The sequence below is a fragment of the Rattus norvegicus genome, chromosome 13 (assembly GCF_021556685.1).
Source record: "Rattus norvegicus strain SHRSP/BbbUtx chromosome 13, alternate assembly SHRSP_T2T, whole genome shotgun sequence".
Taxonomy (NCBI): domain Eukaryota; kingdom Metazoa; phylum Chordata; class Mammalia; order Rodentia; family Muridae; genus Rattus; species Rattus norvegicus.
In genome coordinates this window covers 14,437,561-14,449,161 of record NC_141546.1, presented here as the reverse complement: position 1 = coordinate 14,449,161, position 11,601 = coordinate 14,437,561, and positions in this window count along the sequence as shown.

Here is an 11,601-nt window from a genome sequence, read left to right as displayed (position 1 = left end):
GGAATACTTTTCCATTATTTGTCAGGTTGTAAGTTGGTAAAATAACTCTGGAAATCATTCTGGAGATTTCTCAGAAAATTGGATATAGTACTACCTGATGACTCAGCCATACCTCTCCTGGGCATATACTCAAAAGATGCTCCAACATATAACAAGGACACATGCTCCATTATGTTCATAAAAGCCTTAGTTGTTATAGCCAGAAGCTGGAAAGAAACTAGATGACCTTAAAGAGAGGAATGGATATAGTTTAAAAACAATGACGTCATGAAATTCATGGACAAATGGATGTATCTAGAAAATATTTTCCTGAGTGAGGTAACCCAATCACAAAAGAAAACACAAGATATGCACTCACTGACATGTGAATATTACCTCCCTTACTCAATATATCTAAGAAACAATTCACAAACCACATGAAGCTCAAGAAGAAGAAAGACCAAAGTGTAGATGTTTTAGTACTTCTTAGAAACGGGAACAAAAAACTCATAGGTAGAAATAAGAAGAACATTATGGAGCAGAGTGTATAGGAAAGGCCATCTTGAAACTGCCACACATGGGGATCTATCATACATGCAGTCACCAAACCCAGAAACTATTGAGTTTACTAAGAAGTGCATGCTGACAGGAGCCTGATATAACTATATCATGACAGTCTCTGCTAGAGCCTGATAAATACAGAAGCAGATTTGCACCGCCAGCCATTGAACTGAAAATGGGTCGACAATGGATGAGTTAGGGAAGGGACTGAGTTACCTGAGGGGTTTTGTAACACCATAGGAAGAATAACAATATCTACCAAACAGATACCCCAGAGCTCCCAGGAACTAAACCACTAACCAAAAGTACACATGGAGGGACCCATGGCTTCACCCGAGTGTCAGGAAATGCATGCGGGGAATATGGAGAGAGCAATTGGGTGTGTGGGGGAGAACATCATGGTGGGAGTGAGTGACCGCATGGATTAGACTGTTTTCAAATGGGAAATCAGGAAAGGGAAGAACATTTGAAATATAGATAAACCTTCTGTTCTCCATTTGTACTCAAAAGTAAGCCTGTGCCACAACCTTTTGCATCCAAAACCTGCCAGAAGAGAGCTGGTCTCCCAGGACTGCTCTTACAAGACCAGGGGTGAGACCCCACTTTCACTCCACTATATATCCAAAGAGGGACTTGTGAGGAGTGTGCATAGAACAGGAGCTGCAAAGCAGTCTAGGAGAGGATCCTTTAGGTCTCTATCTGTGCCTAGAGTTAAGCTGTCCCACAGCACTCCTGAACCAAAAGTGGCCCAGAGAAAACTCTTCTCCCAGAACTACACTGATCCCTAAGGTCACAGGCTCACAGTCCCACAGGAGGGCCAAGCTCCAGACAGAGACAACAAAACCAACTAACATCAGAGATAACCACATGGAAAACCAGCACAAGAGCTAAGCAACAGAAACCTAGAATACTTGGCATCATCAGGACCAAGTTCTCCCTTCACAGGAAATAGTGGATACTCCAGAACATTGGAAAAGCAAGATTTAGATTCAAGATCATATCTAATGATGATGATAGAAGATTTTAAGAACTTAAATTGCTCCCTTAAAGAAATACAGGACAACACGGGTTACCAAGTCAAAGCCCTTAAAGAGGAAACACAAAAATCCCTTAAAGAGTTTTAGGAAAACACAAAGAAATATATGAAGGAATTGAATGAAACCGGTCATCCAGGAACTAAAAATGTAAATAGAAGCAATAAAGAAATCACAAAGAAAGACAGCTCTGGAAATTGAAACTTAAGAAACAGCTCAGGAATCATAGATGAAAACAATACCAAGAGAATACAAGAGATTGAAGAGAAAATCACAGGGCAGAGAATGCCATGTAATACATTGACACAGGAGTCATAAAAAAATGCAAAATTCAAAATTCTCCTAACCAATAACCTCCAGGAAATCCACAGCACAATGAGAAGACCAAATCTGAAGATAAAAGGTATAGAGGAGTGTGAAGATTCCCAACACAAAGGGACAGTAAATATCTTCAATAAAATTATAGAAGGAAAATTCCCCTAACCAAAAGAAAGAGATGCCGATGAAAAATACAAGAATCCTGAAGAACTCCAAATAGACTGGACAAGAAAAATAAATCCTTCCTTCCCATAATAGTCAAAACACCAAATGCACAAAAAGGAAAGAATATTACAAGCAATAAGGGAAAAGTGTCAAGTAATATATAAAGAAAACCTAACAGAATTACACCAGATGTCTCAACAGAGACAATGAAAGCCAGAAGATCCTAGGTAGATCTCATACACACACTATGGGAACACAAATGCCAACCCAGGCTACTATACCTAGCGAAATTCTCAATTTACATAGATGGAGAAAACCAAGATATTAATTGAAAGAAAACCAAACAAACAAAGAAAAAATACACAAATCACACCATATCTCCACACAAATGCAGCCCTGTAAAGGAAAATAGATGGAAAACTCCCACAGAAGGAGGGAACCTAAACCCTAGTAAAAGTAAGAAGTAACCTTTCAACAAGCCCAAAAGGAGATAGCCACCCAAACATAATTCTACCTCTAACAACAAAAATAACAGAAAGCAATAATGACTTTTTCTTATTATCTCTTAACATCAATGGACTAGATTCCCTATTAAATGACATAGGTTAGCTAACTGGATACTTAAACAGGACCCAGCATTTTGTTGCACACATGAAACACAACTCAGTGACAAAGACAGACACTACTTCAGGATAAAGGCTGGAAATTATTTTCCAAGCAAATGGTCCCAAAAAACAAGCTTGAATAGCCATTTTAATACTTAATCAAATTGACTTTCAACCAAAAGTTATTAAAAAATATAAGGAAGAACACTTCATACTCATCAAAAGAAAAATCTACAAAGATAAAATCTCAATTCTGAATATCTGTGCTCCAAATGCAAGGGTGCCTACGTTCATAAAAGAAACTTTACTAAAGCTCAAAGTATACAAAATAATAGTATGAGACTTCAAAACCTCACTGTCATCAATGGACAAGTCATGGAAACAGAAACTAAACAGACATGCCGTGAAAATAACAGAAGTTATTACCAAATGAATTTAAAAGATATCTGGTCTTCAGTAACAGCAAATACAACAGAAATCCCACATACAGATGGAAGCTGAAAAAGTTCTATTTAATGATACTTGGTCAATGAAGAAATAAAGAAAGAAATTAAAGACTTTATAATTTAATGAAAATGAAGACACAAAGAATGAGACCTTCACAACAATTTCTCTCATGAATATTAATGCAAAAATTCTCAATAAAATTCTCAAAATCTCCAAGAACACATCAAAATGATCATTCAACAGGATCAAGTTTTCTTCTCCCCAGGGATGCAGAGATGGTTCAATATATGGATGGGAAAGAAAACCAAATGTACACTCCATTATTGGAGTCGATCTTTCCTTGAGCAGAAGTTTAAAAGTATTGATTTCAATTGTGTTGAAATATAATGATTTATGTATCTTTATATGTATATATTATACTTCGGTATATATTCACATATTTATAGGTTTATGTGATTACCAATTGTAGTGGCTATTCCTGGTTGTCAACTTGACTATATCTGGAATGAACTGCAATCCTGAATTGGAAGGCTCACTATTGATCCTGATTTGAGTCTGGAAGATACAAGTTTCTAACCAGGATCTTGGTATGGAAATCTTGAGTCAAAGTGGCTATACATCCCAGGAGTTTAAGGCAAGGATATCTCTGAGTTCAAGATCATCTGGACAAAGCAAGTCCCAGACCCAGGCATAGTGGTATACACCTTTATCTGGGAAGCAGATTTTCTATCTATGTATATCTACTTCTCATCTTTTGTCTAATCTATCAGGCATTTAGCATCTATTATCTATCAACTATTGATATATAATCTATCAAACTATCTATCATCAACTATCTTCCTGTCTTTATTATATATATATATATATATATATATATATATATATATATATATATTGAAAACTTATCAGTCTTTCCAATTGATCATGTGTCTATCTATCTATCTATTATATCTACTATCTCCCTATCATCTAATTTTTCAATCATCTACATATAATCATCTACCCATCATATATCTTTGATAATCTTTGTCTTGGATTCTCACATCATTCTCTTATCCATTTTTCTATGTGCATTTGTCTATTCCCTAAGCTTTTAATCTTTCCTTCCGTAGATATTGAGAGCAAAGGTCAGGTGTGTCTTAGTTGTTAATTTCTGGATTTGAACCAGAACATAACAATCAATGGCACCTTCCAACAAAGGCCTGGCCCTGCTTTGTGGCCTGATATCACCTAGTACTATTTAATGTAGTATAGAATGCAAGGTACATGATCCTTCACTCAGTTCAGATTCTCACTTGTCCTCTGTTTTCTTGTGTAATTCAAGGATAATTGCTTACTCAGATTCTTTATGTATGTGTCTTAATTTACAATTAAATGTTATAATATCAACGAACTTGTATGTTGCAATTAAGGCTAAATGACTTATCATCTGGAAAGACTAAGAAAATTGCCAGGTACCTGTAATGCTATTCAGCCACGTTATGTATTTATTAGCCATATTTTAAACCTAAGTTGAAAACTCAACTCCTCTCATTGTCTAATTGAGAATCTAGCAATATGGTCTTCAAAAATCAGAAATTGGAAACTTGATACTGTCAGCTGCTGGACCATCAGGGAAGCCATTAAATGTTCCAGTGTTGTGGTCTTTATTGAGGAACAGAATGATGGATTGCAGATGTTATAAGGATTAATATTTTTCAATTCCTCAGTACAATCTTAGGAGGTCTTATGTCATTCTCTGACTTTATGGTGTCTGATTCTGTTAGCACATCTCTGCTCTCTCATTTTCCTTATTGCAAGGTGTATTTTATTTCTCTATTTGCCAAGACAGAATATTTAACAAAATAAACTTATATAAGGAAGGATCTTTATTTTGACTTCCAGTCTGAGGGTACTGTACATCATAGCAGCTGAAAAGTGAAATATCTAATTTCATTGTACCCAGAGTCTGGAAAAAGAGATGTGAAGGATGTTTACTATTTGAGTTTGTGATTGTATGTAGTTTGGATTCCCAAACCAACGGATGAAACCATTCAGAGTTAGAGGGTGAATACCCACCTCATGCAGTACTCTCTAGAAAATTCTATGCATGGATGTCTGTTTTCAGGTTAATTCTAAATCTCATCCAGTTAATAATCAAGATTAGCTATCATTCAAAACTAGGTGCATGGTGGACAAATAAGCATATAGATAAGTTTGCTGAATTTAGTTAACTCAAAATATGGTATAGATTCTCCTTCAAATAGTCTCCTCTGTCATTAGACAAAGTCTACCATCTGTTGGACAGGTGTGGCTTTGGATTCAGCCCCTAGGTACATTCATTTTTCATGAAATAAAATATCCCTCAAACACAGATTTTTCCTAAAATCCTCTATTTCTAGCCAAGTGGCAAGGCTGCCTGAGTAGACACAGATGTATTGTTTTTGGCTTAAAGAAATCATTAGAGAGACCTCTTGCTTGCCTGTGAAGATACTTTTGGTGGCATTTCTCAGCCAAATTTAACACATTGGCACTTTGGTAATACTGACGAATGTCCCCCGATTGGCTCAGCTGAATGTCATTTCTCTTTTGAAGTCTTTCAACTGACTCTGAATGGCCAGGATAATTAAGAAAATGTTACTCAACCTATTCCCTCTTTTAGATCCCAATGAAAAGATATGTGTGGGAACAAATAAATTATAATTTTCTATGAATTCTATTCATGATTTTGCTTATCACTAATAAAATGAGAAATACAATTATTTCAATATCTTTCTCTTTTATGATATAAATTAATATGCATATTTTATGTGTGAATGCAGGTGGTATCAAGGGATAAGTATGGAAGTCATACAAAAATCTCAGTTGTGTCCCTTAATTTCTACCTTGTTTGAAAAAAAGTCTGTTGTCATGGTTGTTTGCATCTACATGTACCAGGTTATCAGGCCTGTGAACTTCCAGGAATTCACCTGTCTTTCTTCACATCATGCTGCAAGACAATACTACTATGCTGAGCTTTTATGTCCATGCCAGGAATTTTAACTCAGATCCTCTTGTTTGAACAGCAAGCATCTTATCCGCTGATGCATCTGCATGTATTCTAGATGTAATTTTATTAAACATGAATATTTATAACTGGTAATTCTCATGGTGTCACAGAAAGAACAGGAGTATGTAGGCCTCCTGTGACTTAATTAAGGATAAGATATTTGGTGTTTTGTAATTTCTATTCCCTGGTTGTCGAACTTGCAGACTGAGCCAGACAATTATCCTGGAAAGAAAGGTTTAAAAACAGAGGTTTTAAATAGACAATGAGTCATTCATGAACAATGTGGAACAGCAAAACAGGAAAAAAACATACAGCAAGTCCCAAGAACGTGAGTTTTCACTCCTGAAGTTGCAAGAGTAAATTCAAACATCATCAAATACTACTACAAATGCCTATGCTCAACAAAAGTGGGAAATCTAGATAAAACAGATTATTTTCCAGACAGATACTAGTTATCAAAGTTAAATCAGGATCAGATAAACCATCAAGCAAAAAAAAAAAAAAAAGAAAGAAAGAAAGAAAGAAAGAAAGAAAGAAAGAAAAAAAGGCAAGATTCTTTTAATGCAAAATGTATCAAAATTTAAAAGACCTAGTACTTTTCACTTGATCTTAGCCAAAAGACAGAGAAGCGTTTACCTGGTACTTTTCAAACTATTCCACAAAACATACAAAGAAAGAACACAACCCAATTTAATCCATGAAGCCACAGTTAAGCTGAAACTTAAACCACCAACAAAGAAAGAGAACTTAAGACCAATTTTCCTTATAAATATAGACCAATTTCCCATAAGAATATCTATTTAAAATATGCAATATAATTCTTGCAAACAGAATCCAAGAAGAGATCAAAATGATTGTTCACCATGATAAAGTAGGCTTCATCCCAGCGAGTCAAGGATGAACTGATATATGGAAGTCCATTAATGTAATTCACTATACATACACACACACACACACATACACAAAGAAAAAAAACATGATAATAACATGAGATGCTGAAATGGCCATTGAAAAATGCACCACCCCTTCATGTTAAAAGTATTTGAGAGATTAGGGATTCAAAGTCCACATGTAAACAGAATAAAAGCAGTTTACAGTGATTGGTTAATCGCTGAAATCAAGTTAGATAGTGATAAATTTGAATCAATCCCACTAAAATCAGGAACAAGACAATACTACCTAATATCTCCCTACCTCTACAATATAGTAATCAACGTTCTAGCCAGAACAACTCGACAAAAACTGGAGGTCAAAGGAATACAAAAATGGGAATGAAGAAATTAAGATAACACTATTTGTATATGTAAGTAGATATAAGTTACCTGAAAAATTCTATCAGAGAACTCCTATTGATGATACAATTTCAGCAAAGTTGCTGGTTATAAAATTAACTAGAACAATGGATAAATGGGCTGAGAAAGAAATTAGAAAAACAGCACTCTTCACAATAGTCATAAATAATATAAAATATCCTGGTGTGATGCTAACGAAGCCAGTGAAAGATTTGTATGACAAAAACTTTAAGTCTTTGAAGAAAGAAATCAAAGAAGACTCCAGAAGATGGAGAGATATCCCATGTTCATGGATTGTCAGGATTAATAGAGTAAAAATGGCCATCTTGCTGAAAGCAATCTATAGATTCAATGTGATTCCCATCAAATTTCTAACTCAAGTCTTCACAAAGATAGAGCAATTCTCAAATTCACCTAGAATAATAAAAAAATTAAAGAGAGTGAATATTATTATCAATAATAAGAAAACGTAAGGGAGAATCATCATCCTTGGCTTCAAACTGTACCACAGAGAAATAGTGATAAAAGCAACAACAGCAACAACAACAACAACAAAACACATGATATTGGTAAAGAGATTGGCAGGTAGATCAATGGAATAGAATTGATGACCCAGAAATAAACCCACATACATGTTGAATTTATCTTTGGCAAAGTGGACAAAACCATACAGTTGAAAAAAAGACAGCATTTTCAAGAAAAGCTAAAAGTTCAACTGGTAGTCTGAATGTATAAGAATGGAAATTGATCCAGTTTTATCCTCTTATACAAATCTCAATTCCAAGTAGATCGAGAACCTCCATACACAACCAGATAATCTCAGTCTAATAAAAAAGGAAGTGGGGAAGAGCCTCAAACACATTGGCACAGGGAAAACATTCTGAGCAGAATACCAATGGGTCATGTTCTAAGATCAATAGTAGAAAATGAAACTCATAAAATTAAAAAAGATTCAATAAGGCAAATGACAATTTGAAAAGGACAAAACTACAATCCACAGATAGGGCAAAGATCTTTACCCACTGCACATCTGATAGAGAGAGAAGTATACAAAAGAGCTCAAGACGGGGTTGGGGATTTAGCTCAGTGGTGGAGCGCTTGCCTAGGAAGCGCAAGGCCCTGATTTCGGTCCCCAGCTCCGAAAAAAAGATCCAAAAAAAAAAAAAAGAGCTCAAGATGTTAGACCTCAGAGAACCAAATTACCCTATTAAAATGGGATACAGAGGTAAGCAAAGAATTCTCCAATGAGGAATCTCAAATGGCTAAAAAACACTTAAAGAAATATTCAACATCCTTAGTCATTAGGGAAATACAAATCGAAACAATCCTGTGATTCCACCTCATGTCAATCAGAATAGCTAAGACCAAAAATAATGTTGACAAAAGATGCTGGCAAGAATGTGAAGAAAGGACCAAAATTTTGTGGGGGAGAGAGCTGGACCCTCATAAATGTGTACACTCCTGAGAATTCAGAGGAGATTACTCTCTGCCCTCACTCCTGACTCAAGAGGAAATTTCCTAATGCCATCTGTGCCTCCTATGCACAGGGACATTGGAGCAGTCAGGGACAGGAACCGTGAGGTTTCTGCCCCTGCCTAGAGCTGAAAGTCAGTTGCCAGGAGTGCCTATACACCTGAGAGCAGAGGTAAGACCAACTTCTCTGCACCAAGTGACCTGCCAGGTAAACTCAGGACACACAAAGACAAAAGTCCTCTGGGACAGAGCACTTATGGTTTCTGGCTGTGCCTGGAACTGAACCTAACCTGTCCCACAGCTCCTTGCACCCAAATCCCATGGAAGAGAGTGCTGAACACTCAGAACTGCAGACCACAGGACAGATCACCACTTCGGCCCACATCATTTGCCAAGAGGAAACTGTATAGTGTTTCTGGATACAGGAATATAGTAGAAGTTAGTGGCAGGAACCTCCTGGTTCTGTCCTGTGTCCAGAACTAAAATGAAGTGATCACACAGCTCCCTACCCCTTGTGCCATCTGTGCCCTCTGGGCACATAGACCTAGGAGCAGTCAGGGGCAGGAAGCTTAGGATTGCTACCTGTACCAAGAGCTGAAAGACAGTTGAAAGCAGCGTCTGCACACCTGAGAGAAGAGTTCTCTGTTCCTAGATCCAGTTGAAATAAAACAGGTCTACAGGAGTTCTGAAACACAGCTCAGCAGGAGTGTCAAGACACTGTCAGAGACAGCAAGACATGAGAGAAAACCTGATGGCGAGTGACAAGCACAGGACCCAAAGCAACAGAAAGCAAGACTATTTGGCATCATCAGAGCCCAGTTCTCCCACCGAAGCAAATACTGGATATCCAAATACACTGGAAAAGTAAAATTTAGATGTAAAACCAAATTTTATGATGATGTTGGAAAGAATGTAGAAGAATGAAATTATACCCATACTTATCAACTAGAACAAAGCTTAAATCCAAATGGATCAAGCACCTCCACATAAAAACAGATATACTGAATCTAATAGAATAGAATGTTTCTATTAATATAAATATTTCCCCTTCATTGTCACATGGAGAAATTTTCTGAACAGAACACTATTGATTCAGGCCTTAAGATCAACAATTTATAAGTGGGACCTCATGAGACTCAAAAACTCCTTTAATGTTAAAGACACAATCAGTAAGGCAAATCCAGAACCTACAAATTGGAAAAAAATTTCACAACTCCTACACCTGATAATACGCTAATATCCAAAATATATAAAGCACTCAAGAAGTTGACCACCAAAAAAACCAAATAACTCAATTAAAAATGGGGTATGATTCTAAACAAAAGAATTTTGAATGGCCTAGCAGCAATTAAAGAAATGTTCAAAATCCTTAGTCATTAGGAAAATGTAAATTAAAACTACCCTGAGATTACTCCTTACACCAATCAGAATGGCTAAGTTAAAAAAAAAATCCAAGTGACAATACATTCTGGCAAAGATGTAGAGAAAGAGCAACACTCCTCCATTCCTGGTGGGATTGCAAACTGGTACAACCACTCTGGAACAATCTGTCTGTTTCTCAAAAAAATTGGAAATCCTTCTACCTGAAGACCTAGCTATACCACTCATAGTCATACCCAAAAATGTCATAACACACCGGAAGGACACATGTGCCACTATGTTCACCATAGGTAGCCTTTGTTGTAAGCCAAAAACTGGAATTTCTCCAAATGCCCCTCAATCAAATAATGGATACAGAAAATGTGGTTCATATATACAATGGATTGCTATTCACCTATTAAAAACAGTGATATGAATTTTGCAGGCAAGTGGGAGAAGTACAGTATATCATCCTGAATGAGGTAACCGAGTCTCAAAATACATGAACAGTATGTACCCACTGATAAGTGAATATTAGCCAACAAATACATAATACCCAGGATAAAACCCACAAACTGTTAAGGACTATAATAAGCAGAAAGGCCAAAATGAGGATGTTTCAATCCCACTTTGAAGGAGTAGAAATTAATCACAGGAGGCAGAGTGAGGACAGGACTTGTGTGGAATGGGGCAGAGGGGAAAAGATGATAAGAAGCAGATATATTCAGCAGGAGAGGAGACCCGAAGGCCAGAAGAATAAATGGAAACCTTCAGCCTCAGGATTGGGAGGTAGGCAAACCCTCTAGCAAACAGTAGAGGCCTGGGAGCTGAGAGACTCTCAGAACTCAATCGGGGTTACCTTAGCCAAAATGCTCAACAATGGGGAGAGGAAACTGGAAAAGTTCACCTCTAGTAAATAGACAGGACCTAGTAGGGATGGGATTACTAACCCACAGTCAAAATTTCTGACCTAGGACTGACCATATCTAAATGAAATGCAGGGACAGAAATAGACTGAAGACAGGAGGCTAACATGGCTGACCTCTTAGAGGCTCTACCATCAGCTGACTGAGACAGATGCAGATATTTACACCCAACCAGAGGACTGAAATTGAGGACCCCTATGGTTAAATTATGGAAAAAATGGGAGAGGCTGAAGAGGAGTTTGATCCCAAAGGAAAACTAACAATATCAACAAACCTGGAACCCAGGAAGATGCTGGAGACTGAGCAAAAACCTAGTAGATAAGACAGGCTGGACAGAGGCCCAGGGTACATGATGCACCTGCCTAATTCTTGGGAGACTTGAGGCCCAAGGGAAGTGGAAGGGCTGGTAGTGGA